General features: G+C 42.6%; 1 protein-coding gene and 1 long non-coding RNA gene across 2 annotated transcripts in view; one reads left to right on the forward strand and one right to left on the reverse strand.

The window, feature by feature from the left end:
- Nucleotides 1–18,702, forward strand: part of IGFBP4 (insulin like growth factor binding protein 4) — a 59,742-nt gene that overhangs the window by 22,193 nt on the left and 18,847 nt on the right. The window lies entirely within an intron of this gene.
- Nucleotides 10,795–18,702, reverse strand: part of LOC143765583 (uncharacterized) — a 91,065-nt gene continuing 83,157 nt past the window's right edge. Inside the window, exons 2-5 of the long non-coding RNA XR_013213426.1 lie at nucleotides 14,977–15,021; nucleotides 14,425–14,625; nucleotides 13,355–13,463; nucleotides 10,795–11,188 (exon numbers count right to left, since the gene is read on the reverse strand). This is a non-coding gene — a long non-coding RNA (uncharacterized LOC143765583). The remainder of the gene's footprint in view (nucleotides 11,189–13,354; nucleotides 13,464–14,424; nucleotides 14,626–14,976; nucleotides 15,022–18,702) is intronic.

Below are 18,702 nucleotides of genomic sequence, written 5' to 3' on the forward strand. Positions count from 1 at the left end.
CGGCCATTTTGCCGCCGGACTGTGCCCGTCGCTGATTGGTTGTGGCCGTTTTCCGCGACCAATCAGCGACTTGGATTCTGTGCTGGCAGAGCCCTTTTAAAGGAAACCTGTCACTTGATTCATACTGAGCAAACTACTCAGAGAAATTAGTATAAAGAAATAGAAATAGTTTGAAGATATGGATGAGGACCATAGATAGAGACGAGACAACTAGTCCAGTGCGGCCCCTGAGCGTTTTTTCCAGCTTTGCTGCAGGTGACTGACAGGTCTTTGGCAAAGTATACACATGGAAGAGACCTGTTAATTAAATGGAGCAGGGCAAGGAGAAGTCAGCCATATGCAGCTCTACTAGTCCCAGCCTATGGTGCTAGCCAGGTCTTTCAACTATATTTTCTATGGCAAATATACCAGGCTGCAGTTGTGCTTCCAGGCTCGGATTCATGCTGCCTGTGGTTCGGGCAGGTTTCCACTAATGGTCGGATTTACCTATAGTTTTCATGGATTGAGAGAGACAGTTTTGTTCCTTCTGGAGGAGAGCTAATTTACAAATCCCACCAAGGACCACATCTGCAAGGAGTTTGTATGTTCTCCCCGTGTAGCATGGGTTTCCTCCAGGTTCTCCAGTATTCCTCCCACATTCCAAATCTAGATTGTGAGCCTCAGTGGGGACAGAGATTACAATATCTGGAATATGATGTTGTATATGATAAGTAAAAGTAATAAATGAATGTAATTGTAATGATCTTCTATGGAAAAAAATATTAACAGACTGGTTGGATTTGTGATATTTTTGCATTTTTTTGCTATAGGAAATCGATGAAATTGGGGACATAGCGCGCAGGCCTAAAGGGCAATGATTGGCCTGGTTATTGCTGTTCAGTGCCGTCAGTCATTCAGTTTAATACTTGTGTCATGATGTAGTGGACTGAGTGTGTCATATGCAGCAGAACAGAGTTGGCCGTTAGGACATATCGTCATGATCACAAAGTGTCATCGGTGGTTTAACAAAGCAGGGCAGGTAAATCATCTGAGGCCGAGGGGGGTGTAGCTCTGGGACATCTGTAGTATGTCAGCCGCGCAGGACGAGGCCTGGGTAACATTTTAGTACAGGACGATGACTGAAACTGTTACCAAATAAGATGATGAAATAAATAGGAACTAAACATACTCGGGCATTACAGACAGTGTCGTGTCAGGGAGCATTGTGCTGAGGAGAACCAGAGCTGGAAAAGTCAGAAAAGAAATATCCCCTAATGTGCTCAGTGTTATTCCGAGCGTGCTAATGTTTTATGTGACTGATAATGGATGGCCGCTGGGTCCAGAGACCTGGCCATGAGACACATATTATTTATTCATATTTAGACTGTGTAGATCTAGATGGTCTTAAAATGGCCACAATAGCACACGCTGAATGATATGTTTGGTGCATCTTTCCACGTACTGGTCTGAGTACTCCACCTATTATTGGTTTATTTTAAGTTTGTACCTAAATCTTGGCACAATGTTGGTGCTAGGTGTCGCATCTCAATGGCCCTTTCCAGTAAAGCCATGGCCTAATTATACCCACCCATGCTACCTTGTCGGAAAATAACGCCAAAAGGTGTCTAAGACACATAACTGTGGTGTATTCCATTTAAAACAGATTTTAGAGCAAATTGCACTGGCTTCCTCCACATTTACCTTAGTAAATCTCTCCCATTGTGTTCGTTTTAGTAAGATCCATGTTCTCCTGAAACGCGTCTAATTCATGGATAAAAAGAAGAACAATGGACGCCTAAAGGGGTTGACGCCTATCAGAAACGTTTTTCTATATTCTCCATTAGTATTAACAATAAATTGAGCTTTTATCACTTTCCCCAGGTCCGGTGCTACATCTGTGCCCCAGTGTCTGTCATGTCTGCAGTGCTGACATCACATCCACAGAGCTAGAGACAATAACTGAGCTCAGCGGCACAGAGCTGCATCTCCATAGGTTTTTGTGGCCACTACCCCACTATTTTGCATGTTTGCCTAATCACTAACAGCTGCAAAAGTGCCGCACCCTAAAAAATCGCAGGCTACTGAACGGTCAGGACAGTCTCATTCAATGTCCTTTTTAATAAGGGTAATAAGGGGTGCTGTCTTTCAAAGGAATGCCCTACATAAAGGGGTTGACCCTTTTTAAAAAAACCTTAATACTTTTGCACAGTTTGTAATAAAAAACTAACTAAGCTGTACTCACCTTCCCCAGGTCCAACACTGAGTCTCTGCCGCTGTTCCCGGTGTCTGGTATTGGCTGCAGTGCTGACGTCACGTTGACAACATGGCAGCCAATCAGTGAACTCAGCGGCCCTGAGTGGGTTGTTCCATCTACATGGCAGAGCCATTGAGCTCACTGATTGGCAGCCACATTATCGAACACTGAGAGCAGCGGCTAAGACTCATGGATGTACCTGAGGATGGTGAGTAAAGATTTTTTTTATATAACAAATTGGACCTGGGGAGCAAGATTTTTTGAAAGAAAACAACCCCTTTAAAGTGGTTGTCCCACCAAAGCAACCTTTAATCTGCAAGTTAGGTGATGAGTGCCTGATCGCTGGGGATCCCACTGCTAGGACTCCCACCACACCCAAGAATATAAGAATGGAGCCCCCAGATGGAACTTAGTGATGGCCATACGATCACTTTTTTCAAAGTTTATGGACAACTATAGCTGAGCACAGATATTGGCTATCACCATCAGTCCTGGAGACAATAGACTGGTACTGCGCTTGTGCATCGCTCTAACCAGTGAACTCCAGAGCCCCATCTATATCAGTTGAAGTCCCACTCAGCGATCACACACTGATCACCTATGCTGTGGGATACCTTATTTAGGTGGGACAACCCAGGGAAGTCAGAGACCCCACAAAAACAAAGTATTGTAAGCCTTACTATAGTGGCAGCAGAGCAATTGTGCTATACTTGGGACAAGCAGGTCTGTAGCAAGAGACTCCCTGCACCAAGAGTCCAGGGTAGGGGGAAAGTGATGCGCCAATAGACCAGAGTGGATGGAAAGTGAGGTGCCAAGAGTCCAGAGTGGGTGGAAAGTGAGGCGCCAAGAGTCCAGAGTGGGTGGATGAAAAGCGAGGCGCCAAAAGTCCAGAATGGGTGGAAAGTGAGGCGCCAAGAGTCGAGAGTGGGTGGAAGGTGAGGTACCACCAGTCTATAGTGGGTGGAAAGTGAGGTACCAACAGTCTACAGTGGGTGGAAAGTGAGGCGCCAAGAGTCCAGAGTGGGTGGAAAGTGAGGCACCAAGAGTCAAGAGTGGGTGGAAAGTGAGGTGCCATATGTCCAGAGTAGGTGGAAAGTGAGGCGCTAAGAGTCCAGAGCGGGTGGAAAGTGAGGCACCAAGAGTCGAGAGTGGATCGAAAGTGAGGCGCCAAGAGCCCAGAGTGGGTGGAAAGTGAGTGTTCCTGCAGCTTAGGGCAGAAACAGACTGCCGTATTTCTCATGTGAGAATTGCATCGCACTGCATGGACTGGCCTGGCACCTCTCCTGACCTAAGCAAGACAGCGTTATGGATTACTATGCAGCTGTCAAGCTCAGGTCAGGAGAGCCAACAGCCAGTACGAGGTTAAGGCCGGGGTCACACTTGCGAGTGCAATGCGAGAAACTCACGCGTTTCTCTCGCCTCAATACCCTGCACTGAGGTTGCGGCTGCATGTATTTCTATGCAGCTGAACGCTCCAGTCCCGAGTACCGGCGGCAGTGTCAGGTATTGAGGCGAGAGACAGGGACCGGAGTGTACGGCTGCATGTATTTCTAAGCAGCTGAACGCTCCAGTCCCAAGTACCGGCGGCAGTGCCAGGTATTGAGGCAAGTTTCTCGCATTGCACTCGCAAGTGTGACCCCGGCCTTACGATGCGATTCTCGCCCTTATTTTGAGTCTGGGTGGGAAATGGAGTGATGATGCATTGTAGAGAGTGATCTCTGAAAGGAATAAGGGGAAAAATGGAGCATAACTAAAAGAAAAATGCAACAGCCTTAAAAAGAACCTGTCACTTGGTCAACAGTGGCCAGTATTTGCTTTTATTTTGTTTCTGCTACTCTCCTGAGTATTCCATTTTTTTTACATATGATTCATCATATGGTTCCAGAGATATCACCCATTTTATTTAATGCTACTTTATATGCTACTTCTAAGGGGGTGTGACACACAGGGCAATAATAGTGAATCCTGTGGCCACACCCGCTTGGTAAAAAACATAAAAACTAACACTACATAAAAAGGCCCATATCTCGGATACCGTACAATGGATTTTAAAACAAAAAAAAGCGGAATACTTAAGGGAACAGCGAGAATATAATAAGAGCAAAAACTGGCCACTTTTGATCTGGAAGCAAATTCTTATTAAAGGGAAATCCCCATAATATTAGAAAATTTTGATTGCAGTGTTTTAACTAATGTATTGTGCCTAACCGTGAGTGCTACTATTATTTTGTACCAGTGGCCTTGTCACAGCATTGAGCGCCAAACAACACCATGACAGCAACAACGTCCTCGTCATGGGCTTGTGTGATGATGATGACTCACACTTCTTCCTGCACCTGGCAGTTTACTGTAAGGGGGAAAATAAGAGGGTCATCCCTAGACAGAGATAGATAGATAGATAGATAGATAGATAGATAGATAGATAGATAGATAGATAAAGATAGATAAATGAGTCACATTATTTTTTGGAAACGACTCTTTTCATGAAATGTTCACGTGGATTCCACAGAGAGATAAAGTGTGACATAATTCAGGGAACTAGGAGAATTACAGGGATTATGTGAAATATTTGCTAGAGAGCAGATAATGCTGCCATTAACCTACTCACCTTTCAAAATCAAGAGGTAAAGGTCTTGCTGGGCGGAACAATAGGGCTCACCGTAAGCAGAAAATTCCAAGCCTAGCAGGAGCAATCATAGGTTAAGAAAAATATCCTTTTAAAACTGACTCTTGGTATGTTAGATAGATAATGCATGTTTATGATGAAATCATAATTTTAATATGCTAAAATTTAAAGTGAAAATCATAAAATCATTGGGAGCATATATATATATATATATATTTATATACACACACTACAGTTGAAAAGTTTAGGGTCACTTAGAAACTTCCTTATTTTTGAAAGAAAAGCACAGTTTTTTCCAAAGAAGCTGACATTAAATGATTCAGAAATATACTCTATACATTGTTAATGTGGGAAATGACTATTCTAGCTGCAAACATCTGGTTTGTAATGCAATATCTTGATGTATAGGTGTATAGGGGCCCATTTCCAACAACCATCACTCCAGTGTTCTTATGGTACTTTGTGTTTGCTAACCGTGTAAGAAGGCTAATGAATGGTTAGAATACCCTTAAAAATCCTTGAGCAAGTATGTTAGCACAGCTGAAAACAGTTTGGCTGATTAGAGAACCTATAAACCTGACCTTCCTTTTGAACTAGTTGAGAATCTGGAGCATTACATTTTTTAGTTCCATTAAACTCTCAAAATGGCCAGAAAAAAAGAACTTTCATGTGAAACTCGACAGTCTATTCTTGTTCTTAGAAATGAAGGCCATTCCATGCAAGAAATTGCCAAGAAACTGAAGATTTCCTGCAACGGTGTGTACTACTCCCTTCAGAGGAGAGCACAAACAGGCTCTAACCAGAGTAGAAATAGAAGTGGGAGGCCCCTCTGCACAGCTGAGCAACAAGACAAGTTCATTAGAGTCTGTAGTTTGAGAAATCGACGCCTCACAGGTCCTCAACTGGCAGCTTCATTAAATAGTACACGCAAAAGCCAGTGTCACATCTACAGTGAAGAGGCGACTCCGGGATGCTGGCCTTCAGGGCAGAGTGGCAAAGAAAAAGCCATATCTGAGACTGGCTAATAAAAGGAAAAGATTAATATGGACAAAAGATCACAGACTTTGGACAGAGGAAGATTGGAAAAAAGTGTTATGGACAGATGAATCCAAGTTTGAGGTGTTTGGATCACACAGAAGAACATTTGTGAGATGCAGAACAACTGAAAAGATGCTGGAAGAGTGCCAAACGCCATCTGTCAAGCATGGTGGAGGTAATGTGATGGTTTGCTTTGGTGCTGGTAAAATGGGAGATTTGTACAAGGTAAAAGGGATTTTGAATAAGGAAGGCTATCACTCCATTTTGCAACGCCATGCTATACCTTGTGGACAGCGCTTGATTGGAGTCAATTTCATCCTACAACAGGACAATGACCCAAAGCACACCTCCAAATTATGCAAGAAATATTTAGGGAAGAAGCAGGCAGCTGGTATTCTATCTGTAATGGAGTGGCCAGCGCAGTCACCGGATCTCAACCCCATTGAGCTGTTGTGGGAGCAGCTTGACCATATGGTACGCAAAAAGTGCCCATCAAGCCAAACCAACTTGTGGGAGGGGCTTCTGGAAGCGTGGGGTGAAATTTCTCCAGATTACCTCAGCAAATAAACTGCTAGAATGCCAAAGGTCTGCAGTGCTGTAATTGGAGCATTCTTTGACGAAAGCAAAGTTTAAAGGATAAAATTATTATTTCAAATAAAAATCTTTTTTTCGAACCTTGTCAATGTCTGGACTAGATTTTCAATTCAATTGGCAACTCATTTGATTAATAAAAGTATGAGTTTTCATGGAAAACACAAAATTGTCTGGGTGACCCTAAACTTTTGAACGGCAGTGTATATGTATATATATATTTATATACCCCTTTTTTTTGGACTATAAGACGCACTTTTTCCCAAAAATATTTTTGGGGAAAATGGGGGTGCGTCTTATGGTCGCATTATACTTACAAATCCTGTGGAGGTGGCAGCCGTGGTGGTCTAGATGCAGCCTCCCTTCCCAGGCTGGTGTGGCTGTGGCGGTGCGGTGGGGCTCTGTGGTGTGGTGGAGGTGGGCTGTTCTCCGGGACAGTGGCAGTGGCTCTCTGTGCTCCATGGGGGGGGTCTGCTGGCATTTCGTCAAAACCAGGAGGCCTCCGCACATCCGTTTCTGCCATGTTGCTGTGGCCTCCAGGAACAAGGCCTCTGGGAACCTGGCTGCTGGGCCGGGTGCCGCGCATGCTCAGATTCAAATCTCGTCCCGAGATCTCATTTCCCGAGATCTCGTCTCCCAAGATCTCATTGCCGAGATTTGGAATGCTGTCAGAGCCCCCCACGGACCACAGAGAGCTGCTGCCACTGCTCCAGAGCACAGCCCCCTGCCCTGGAGCACAACCCCCCTGCCCCAGCACAGAACCCCTGCCCCAGCATAGAGCCCCAGCACAGAGCTCCTGCCCCAGCACAGAGCCCCTGCCCAGCACAGATCCCCTGCCCCAGAACAGAGCTGCCACCCCTGCCCCAGCACAGAGCCCCTACCCCAGCACAGAGCCCCAACACAGAGCCCCTGCCCCAGTACAGAGCCCCTGCCCCAGCACAGAGCCCCAGCACAGAGCCCCTGCCCTAGCACAGAGCCCCAGCACAGAGCCCCTGCCCCAGCAGAGCCCCTGCCCCAGCACAGAGCCCCAGCACAGAGCCCCAGCACAGAGCAAGCACCAGCTTGGGATGGGATTTCCTGGAGGCCACCGCACCAGCCTGGACCACCGAACACCCCTGTGACCACTTCTCCACCTGTCCCTGGTAAGCTGAATTCGAACTGTAAGATGGACCCCCATTCGACATTTTTTTCCCCTATTTGTGGTGCATCTTATGGTCCGGTGCGTCTTATAGTCTGAAAAATAAGGTATATACAGTTGTGCTCAAAAGTTTACATACCTAGCAGAATTTTTGCTTTCTTGCCCTTTTTTCAGAGAATCTGAATGATAGCACCAACACTTTTGCTCCACTCATGGTGTAATAATTATAGGGAATAACTCAGGAGTCTCTTTGCGTGGAACAAGACAACTACAGGACACAGTTTTATAAGTGGTAAAGTCTATATTATCACACAGTGATTCAAACAGGTGCAGAGAGAAACTCAAGTCCACAACACTTGGTGTAAATATTAAAAACAGCTTAGCAGTCTATAGGAAACTTCAGAGCAAAATGCAATCAAGCAGAAAGTCTATGAAGCACAGTTATTCTTGAGGATACTTGACACGAATAATTCCTTGTCTTAGTCCAAACACAGATAGATATGCTTATAAGGCAGTTCAAATCATATCTTAGCTCAACCAGGGAGGCCTGGTTAATAGTCTCAGGTTTTTACAGAGCAGCAAACGCTTACATGTCCAGCAAATGCAGATGGAAGTAAATACGAGCAGCAGATGAAGGAGGATTACTGGAACTGGTGTATGCAGCAGGAACTCAGAGCAGAGTAGCAGGATCACCACACAGGTTCACAGGAGCAGGTATATAGCCAGGGAGTAATCAGAGGTCAGGAGCTGGATGCAAGGCAGAATACTCTAGCACAGACTGAAGGCTGGGGTGGAGTTTTATAGCAGGAAGACACAGTGCACATGAGACCAAAGACGCCATCTTGGAAAAGGGCAGTAATGCACAAAAGGTAAAAAATGCTCAGAGTCCTGACACATGGTTAGTGGTTGGGTGAAGCCATTTATTGTCAAACTACTGTGTTTTCTCTTTATGAATCATAATGACATCCCAAAACAGCCAAATGACCCTGATCAAAAGTTCACATACCCTGGTGATTTTGGCCTGATAACATGCACAGAAGTTGACACAGATTGGTTTGAATGGCTACTAAAGGTAGCATCCTCACCTGTGACCTGTTAGCTTGTAATCAGTGTGTGTGTGCATAATGGCTGAGTGAGTTTTTGGGATCCAGACAGACTCTTGCATCTTTCATCCAGTCACTGACGTTTCTGGATTGTGAGTCATGGGGAAAGCAAAAGAATTGTCAAGGGATCTATGGGAAAAGGAAGTTGAACTGCATAAAACAGGAAAGGGATACAAAAAGATATCCAAGGAATTGATAATGCCAGTCAGCAGCGATCAAACTGTGATTAAGAAATGGAAAATCAGGGGATCTGTAAAAAAAATACCATGGTCAGGTAGACCAACAAAAATTTCGTCTACAACTGCCAGGAAAATTGTTCGGGATGCAAAGAAAAACCCACAAATAACATCAGCTGAAATACTGGACTCTCTGAAAACTAGTGGTGTGCCTGTTTCAAGATGCACAATAAGGAGGAACTTGAAGAAAAATGGGCTGCATGGTCGAGTCGCCAGAAGAAAGCCATTAGTGCACAAATGCCACAAAGTATCTCGCCTACAATATGCAAAACAGCACAGACACCAGCCTCAAAACTTCTGGAACAAGGTAATTTGGAGTGATGAGACCAAAATTTAACTGTTTGGCCACACCCATAAATGTTACATTTGGAGAAAGGTCAACAAGGCCTATGAAGAAAGGAACATCATTCCTACTGTAAAGCACGGAGGTGGCTCACTGATGTCTTGGGGATGTGTGAGCTATAAAGGCATCGGAAACTTGGTCAAAGTTGAAGGAAAGTTGAATGCAGCACATTATCAGCAAATACTGGAGGCAAATTTGCAATCATCAGCCCAGAAGCTGCGCATGGGATGTATTTGGACATTCTAACATGACAACAATCCAAAACACAAGGCCAAGTCGACCTGTCATTCACTACAGCAGAACAAAGTGAAGGTTCTGGAGTTGCCATCTCAGTCTCCTGACTTCAATACCATTTAGCCACTCTGGGGAGATCTCTAACGTGCAGTTCATGCTAGACAGCCCAGGAATTTACAGGAACTGGAGGCTTTTTGCCAACAAGAGTGGACAGATTTAACATCTCAGAAAATAAAGAACCTCATCCACAACTACCACAAAAGACTTCAAGCTGTCATTGATGTTAGAGGGGGCAATACACGGTATTAAGAAATGGGGTATGTGAACTTTTGATCAGGGTCATTTGGATGTTTTGGGTTGTCATTATGATTTAAAAAGATAAAACACAGTAGTTTGACAATAAATGGCTTCACTCAACCACTAATCATGAGTGAAGAAAAAGTTTTGGTGCTATCATTCACATTCTATGAAAAAGGCCAAGAAAGCAAAAATTCTACCAGGGTATGTAAACTTTTGAGCACAACTGTATAAGGCTCAAGAACACGCAAATGTAATGATGAAAATAAAACACTAGTGATAGTTTAAATCGGGTCTTACATTCTGGATCCTGGTTTCCATTTTAAAGATCCACATATTTTCTCTACTAAGTGGTTTACGTCTTTGGTCACCTCCCCAATGTGGTTTGTGGACTTTTTTCAATACCCTTAAACCTTTAGCTATCAAGAACACAATCAGTGTTGGATTGGGTGCCAAGGGCCTACCACTAACCAGCTTAAGGGCCCCACTTTTCAATATTGTAGCTCTGTCTGCCTGTGAGCTGGAAGCTGGAACTGAGAGGAATGGAACCTGCAGATGTGTCAGGTATAATCACACACAGCTCTACAGTAAGATCAGGAGAGCAGAGAGCGGCCATTACATGTCACACTGGTAACACTGGTAACCGTCACACATCACACTGGTAATTCCCCCTTCAAGTAAAATAATTTCTGGAGGCAGTGTGATTTCCAGGCAGTGTCCTCCCCAGAGCCTGGAGAACGTCATTTACATAAACAGATAAAAGATGATTTCTCAACAACCAGGCATACAGGGATGACTTTTTCAGCAGTATAACCTGTATTATTATTATTATTTATTTTTTATACATGTGAGGAGGGGAATATATAGAAAAAAACAAGTATAGTAATCTTAATACAAGTCACAACTGGTACAGGAGGAGAGAGGAAATTTTGCAAACTTCAGATTTTTTTCACCACTAAAATAAAAAACAAAACTGGACATGTTTGATATTGCCATAATCATTTTTATCACAAAATGTGCACTGTAAAAACAATTCCCCCAAAATGTCAGAATTGTGTTTTTTTTTCACAATTTCACCGTGCTTGGAATTTTTTCCCATTGTCGGGTACAATGTCAAGTAAAATGAATGCTATCATTCAAAGGTACAACTAGTCCTGCAAGAAATGAGCCCACATATGTCTATGTGGACATAAAAGTAAAAGAGCTATGGCTCTGGGAAGAAGGGGAGGAAAAAAGGACAATAGGCTGCGGGGTGAAGGAGTTAAAACTTTACATCTAATCTGGCTCATCGGTGTCTTCTAAGATCGCTGTTGTTTCAGCTTTTTTTATTCTTATACCTGCATCAGATCCTGTAAAGATACAAACAATTTGATAGTGGTCTCAGATGAGTAATGGAAATTGAAGGCAATGGAAAACTTGTTTTTTTTCTATCCATATTGTCTGTTTCATGCAAGTATATATATACACACATTGCATGTTTAAAATGTTTGTCCGGCCTTATGGTGCAGGTCTGCAGTCACTTTATGTCATTGTAAGGATTCGCCAGTGCCGGTCCCGGGAGCGATTTGCATACTTCCGGCCACATTAATAATAATAATAATAATAATAATAATTATAATTACATGTGTACGTGCACTTCCACTGAGCGAGACTACACAATTCTAGTCGGCACGTGACTGCATGTTTGCATATTGCATATTTGAGGTCATGCGTTCGCTGTTGCAGACTTGTAGATTGAGGCTGCACAACCCCTTTAACAGCTACATGTGACCATATCGTGAGGGGTTAAAAATGACAAGTATGATGTGTAATGCATTGATTTTGGAAGCTGTTCTTAGTGGCTGTGATCAATGTGTGGATGAACTTCTGGTTTTCAAAATCTCTTGTGAAAACCCATATTACGGAGAACACTGAGTAAATGCATAGGTGATTCCTGCATTAAAGTCCCTTTTTGACTAGCCGAAGTAGCAAGCAGCTATAAAGAACATCTATTATTCTACAGAACCTGGTTCATTCATGCTTGTTAGTTTCACCAGGAATCATGTAATACTTTCTTTCTCCAGTGGTGGCGCTGCATGCATCTTGCAGTCAATTTAGGAATCTTCAATTACAAAATATTTTTTTTTTAAACACAAACAAACCCTTTAAGCCACTAAGTTTGAGTTTATAAGGGATTGTGACTAGTGCCATTTGGCTTAGCCTAAAGCTGACCATGGACATTAGACAGCTTATGCTTAGGTCGATCGCTCGCCCGATAGCCTTCTAAGTCATACAAAGGAGCACTTGTTTGGCTGTGAGTGTCTTTGCTCTTTATGAGATACTGCCGGCTGAAATATAGGCCGGTGGCTTTTCTCCGGGAAAACATTCTGATCATCAGCAGTCTTACATCAATCATGCCCTATTGACATCTCCTCCAATGATCAGTTGTCCGACCAAACCTGCCAATATCAGCGGCTTCAACCAACTTTATTCTAATGTGCATGAGGGCCTTTATGTACATATTAAAGAGAAGTTGGAGAGGGGGAATAATCCTTGGCCAAACGATCTTTTGTGTCAGATTTTGACATCAGTTTACTAACAGTGCAGTCCCTGTAAAGATTGAAGCTCTGAACAGGTGCTTCCTACCTAGAACCAATGTTGATGGAAGTAATGAGTGCTGGGTACTCTTTCCCAAGGGCTTGCTTTTCCTACTGTACATTATCCATTGTTATAGTGGATGGTAAAGGGCTATCCCCACCTCAGACATTTATGCCACATCTACTTGAAAAATACACTTATCTTGAGGCTGCCGTCACACTATCAGTATTTGGTCAGTATTTTACCTCAGTATTTGTAAGCCAAAACCAGGAATGGAACAATCAGAGGAAAAGTATAACAGAAACACGTCACCGCTTCTGGATTTATCACCCACTCCTGGTTTTGGCTTACAAATACTGATGTAAAATACTGACCAAATACTGATAGTGTGACGGCAGCCTGAGAATAGGGCTCTGTTGGTCCCTGTCTCTTAACTGCTGTCAATGGAGAAGTAATAGTGCATTCAGCCTCTCTGCATTCATTTCTGTATCAGCTCCAAAAATAGCTGAGCAATCAAAAAAAGGTGGGTGGTTACAGGAGAAGAAGTCCAAAGAGACAAGAAATTTTGGAGATTTCTTCCAACTGCTTACCTTTACAATTTATGAGATAAGGTACATGCAGTTATTTTGTCTGATTTCGATATTAGACTTCCCCTATAAACTAGACTTCCCCTTGAAGATTTAAGTTTTTTACTTCAAACAAATAAGCACAAAAATGTAAGAGGGAAAGTTAGGACAAGTCCATTATATCAAACAGTGAGGATAAATGAGACTTCGCTCTTGCTGTAACCTTAAATGTGACCCTCTGTTAGGACAGTTAAATGTTAACCAGACACAAACACTGTGTTGTGTCATTGCCCACAAATACCAAGAAACTAAATATAGGGCCGGTCATGCAATGTATGCTTTATTCTCAATCCTTCTCAATGGTATGTTCACCTTCTGTGGGTCATCTATACTTTCCTTATGACTTTGAAATTTCTTATTTAGTGTCATCAGTGGCGTAGAGTGGGTTGTCAGTGCCTGGGGCAAGGCAAGTGTTTTGCGCCTATGAACCAATAAATATACAAAAAATTTAAAAAACGTCCAAGGCAACAGACAGTCATCTACAAGGAATTTCTTTATCAGTTTCCACATACAAAATGTAAAAAGTACATCTGGCAATATTATGGGACGTTGCATCAAGACTGAGCAGGTCTAGTAGACAATCTTCAACCCTAAAACCCATGACATGTTAGCACTACCGGTGTACCTTCCTCCAGTCCAGTATTGAACCCTTTAGGGCAGATTGCCGTATTTCTCGTGTGGGAATCGCATTGTAAACCTCGTACTGGCTGTCGGCCCTCCTGACCTGCGCTTGACAGCTGCATAGTAATCCATCACGCTGTCTTGGTCAGGTCAGGAGAGGTGCCAGGCCAGTGCGTGCAGTGCAGTGCCGATGCCGATCCTCCCATGAGTTATACGGAAGTCTGTCTCTGCCCTTACTCTTCAAGTGCATGTATTATGATTTGATAGTTTGCACTTTGACCTCATATTTTTTTCTGCTATTTGCTGAAATCAGACATAAGATTTTAAAAGTACAAAAATATATGTTGTTATATTTTTACCTTTTTTTGTTAGACCCCATTGAATCATGTGGATTGCACATGATTCTATGCTGTCTTCAATCATTAGCTGCTCATCTTCTAATATCTCAGTTGTTACCTATGCAGAGCGTAGCAGTCAAGATGAGTTTGTCATAGGCTGCTGTGCTCTGCATATGCAACAACTGTGGAGACTGAGCTTTGTAACTTTGGTTGCTGCCTATGATGCCTATGCGAAGTGCAGCATCTTATCTCGCCTACTGCGCTAAGAGTAAAGCTCTAGGTGGGCATTCACTTCGCCAATCCAAACAAAAGTGGTGCTTAGGGGCACCGATCATTTCACAAAGGAGGTAGTAGAGGGGTAGGGGCAAAATTATGCGCTCTTATAAACTTTGGTGCCTGGGCCAAACTCCACTAAATACTTACTAGCTTACAGTCATCCAAAACTAAGCACACTTTCTCAGGTCTCTTATCAACTTCCTTCAGTCTTCTTGTTGAATCTTTGATTTTGTGCCACCAGGATCTGTTAGTGAGTGCATCTGTACTCTCCAGGTTACAGTTCAAGGGCATTTCTAAAATGGCTAGATTTATTAGGAACCAATAATAGAGACCTTCTTCTCAGGAGTCCTGCAAGACAGATTTTTATATAAGAAAGTATAATAGATAATGTTGCAATACGTTTTTTCTCAACATTACAGTGACAAAAATCCTCTAAAGGCCGGCTATGAAAATGTTAAAGGTTGACAAACCGGAGGAGATTTACTTTGGCATGCTACCATAGCCACAGGTTTTAATGAGCTGACAGAAATCCCATCACCCACCTCCTTGCACCATATATCACCTCCTAAATTCCCACCTGTTTTCTTAAAAAGACCAGAAGAATTTCTTCACTATTAGTGGAATTTCAGGGTTCAAACATCTGTATATTGTACAAAAGGAGACATAAGACCTGCAGAGGAGTCTCATAGCTTCACTTACCATAGGAGAGAGAATTCGCTGACATCCAGAATTTGGACTGGTTCACTATAAACAGAAGCTATGTTACTACTACACATATAAGTTCCTGAAAACTTGCATAATATTCTTCTCAGATATACATAAGCAAAACTTTGTCAAAAAATTAACTTTTAATGCGACAAATAAAACCAAAATGTACAAAAAATATACAAAAAAACAGAAAAAACAAAATGTGCTTCATGAAAACCAATATACATAGGTATTCAATACTAGGCAATATACTATAGTACTTGTTAACTGGTTAGGAAAAAGACAAACAATAGAAAAATATGATAGAGGGAAAGCAATACAGACAAGATAAGGTCCCGACGCGTTTCACAATTTCCACACGTTTCTAACCAGTTGAGGTTATAAATGGAGTAATAGGATGAAATATAGATATGGAGTAATAGGGGCAGGTATAGAAAGAGGTTTTATGGTGTTATTATGTTATAGTCAAGGACTACAGTCTGACTGTTTTATTTTTCACGTTTTTACCAATTGCACAGAGAAATTATATAATTCAACCATATCGAAAATGTAAAGCTGTAACAAGACAGAGAGGCTGCAGGTTGAATTGCTTTCCTATATGAAGACGATGACTCACGTAATCAGAAATGCTGTAAAATGAAAAAGCTGAAATAATTTTCCCTTGTAAGACAGCCCGCCACTCAGGAGGAGGTAGAAGAAGGAGAAGGTCTAGAGCCCTCTCAGCAGCTGGAAGTGGCTCAGCAGAGAGAGCTGGAGACTGGCCACACATTCCTAGAGTTTAAAGCAATAAAGCTTCGGCAGGGAGTAATCTGCAAGGATTTCCTGGATATCAGGAGGAAACGCATGTGGGCTAGGCACACATCACCTGCAAGCAAAGTGCCATGAGTAGGAAGATAAAGCACTCGGAAATCTGGGGAGGTGAAGAGAGACTTATAAAGGCTGATGTTGAAACACAAATAATATTTGAAGAAACATTTCATTTAGTAAAGTCAGGATAGCCCCCAAAATAGTGGATAGAAAAGCATCTGTAAAATCACTCCCAAAATGGGAGCTGACATTTCCATCAATTGCATATAACAAGGGCGAACCTGGAGGAAGTCTACAAGTAAACATGGTCTCCATTGCTATGTAATGCATGGGGGTGGTGTCCAAGCAGCTACTTTGCCTTTGCCAGGGTATATAGATACAGGACTAGTGAAGTGAATGACAGGTTTTACCCCTGGTGAGGAAAACAGAAAAAAAGGTTGGATTTTTTTCTGAATGTTTGGTCCAATGTGTTGTCAATTAGGATGAGGAGAGAAACATTAGCTCTTTTGGGGTGGGCTGGATCATGCATATAATCATATGGTCATGGGACCTATCACTTTTCCTTTCCAATCCCCCGGTTGAATATGATAGACATTTCTTTTTTTTTTCAACCGTATAAACTATGTAACAAGAACAGACACTTAGTTGATAGAGAACCTAGGGAACCCGACAGCTAATAAATTCTGTCCAACCCACCAGCATGTATCAGCCAGGTATGTTTCACTCTGAAGCTCTGCAGCGTTTCCAAGAAAACCATAGTTTAAAAACCGCCAGGGATCGAGCTACATGGGAGGCTATTCGAGAAGGCCAGTGCCTTCTATTCGATAAGGCTGGTTCCCGGTGGATTCTTTCCACCAGCTACCTTTAAGTGACAGGTCTCTTCCTGTGTATGTGTATAGGCAGAGACCTTTCAGACATTGGCATAAGGCAGAGAGAAGCTGTCTGGAACCCACCTGTCCAACTAGTCTCCTGTGCAGCTCTGTCCCCGGGGGCTTTTAAAGTATGGTTTTCTCCGAAATGCTGCAGTGTTTCAGAGTCAAACATACATGGCTGAAATCATACAGACCGTGCATTGTCGTTCTGGAATCAGAAGCAGAAATCCTCTACCAAGTTCCCTGTAAGGGGTTGTACACAGGATAGGTCATACCTTACTGATTGCTGGGGCTCTGACCACTAGAGTCCTCACTGATCCTGGAAATGGGGCTCTGAAATACCTCATTAGAATGGAACAGTGGCCGGTCACGCAGAGCACCACTATATTACTTGTCTATGGTACTGCCAGAAATAGTGCTTGGCTACCTCCGTTAGTCCCACAGATAGTAAATGCCTCAGTGTCGCCTATGAGCAGCCAAGACTTCATTATGACAGAGCCCCCTTATGGAATTGAGAAAACTCCTTTAAGGAAAGTTAAGGCGATAAAGATGGTGATGAATATGTGGAGGAAAGCAAATAGAAATGAGAATTAAAGTAAAAGGAGATAGCCTCTCAGCACATCTGCATTTAGAAGGGAGCTTATTCTTAGTAGATATATTGGTATATACAAGTATAGGGGACATTGGGTGAAGATTAAGAGCGAGGTGGGGAATGGAATTAGTAGAAACGGTGCCGGCAAAGAAGTTGGACTATTTTTTGGGTGTATCTGTGTTTCAATATGCTTTGGATGACAGAGAGTCCTAGTGGTCAGCTTATCATTGGAGGACTCTTCTTACAGATGTGTTCATCTTTAGCTTTCCACAAATTTTCTTTATGACTATAATTTCTCATGATGCAAATTAAATACAATTTCACATAGACACAATGCAGAAAAATTCCTCGCTAAAGCAATGCAATTTTTTTTTCAAAAGCTGACGATCTTCTGCCACTCATTTCAGGATAAGAGTTAGGGTAAGGAAACATATATGTGGGGGAAAGGCAGTAGAATATGCAAAGGAAGGTATAAAGGGTGGAAAGTGATTAATAGGGATCTGGAGTAAAACGTAGTGAATCAGAGGATACATATAGTGTGAGGACAGCAAAGATTTGGGGGGATTACATCTATAGTAGTTGTAATGGGAATATGATTTAACACCTATCGATAGGCTTGTTGGCCTGACCAATGTGACCTGCGCAGATCGGCTGTCTTATAGAATGGGCTTTCAGTGCGATTGCCTAACCACCATTCCATTCATTCTCTATAGGGCTGCAATGCAGTGCGCTCAGCATTTTCTGACAGCCCCATAAAGAATGAGTGGAACATATGGGCATATACACTGCTACTCAGCTCTACATGGGAATATTGTAAAGTGCTTCGTACTGCTAATCAGAGCGGTTCCCAGCAGTCAGACTAAAAACAATCTATAAACTGTCACTTGTCATGTCGATAGGTGAGAAGAATTTCTCTTCCCAGGACAACTTCTTTAAAGTGAATCTGTCACCCCCTGGATGTACAGTGCCTACAAGTAGTATTCAACCCCCTGCAGATTTAGCAGGTTTAATAAGATGCAAATAAGTTAGAGCCTTCAAACTTCAAACAAGAGCAGGATTTATTAACAGATGCATAAATCTTACAAACCAAAAAGTTTTGTTGCTCAGTTAAATTTTTATAAATTTTAAACATAAAAGTGTGGGTCAATTATTATTCAACCCCTAGGTTTAATATTTTGTGGAATAACCTTTGTTTGCAATTACAGCTAATAATCGTCTTTTATAAGACCTGATCAGGCCGGCACAGGTCTCTGGAGTTATCTTGGCCCACTCCTCCATGCAGATCTTCTCCAAGTTATCTAGGTTCTTTGGGTGTCTCATGTGGACTTTAATCTTGAGCTCCTTCCACAAGTTTTCAATTGGGTTAAGGTCAGGAGACTGACTAGGCCACTGCAACACCTTGATTTTTTGCCTCTTGAACCAGGCCTTGGTTTTCTTGGCTGTGTG

Source organism: Ranitomeya variabilis, chromosome 4 (genome assembly GCF_051348905.1).
Source record: "Ranitomeya variabilis isolate aRanVar5 chromosome 4, aRanVar5.hap1, whole genome shotgun sequence".
Lineage (NCBI taxonomy): Eukaryota > Metazoa > Chordata > Amphibia > Anura > Dendrobatidae > Ranitomeya > Ranitomeya variabilis.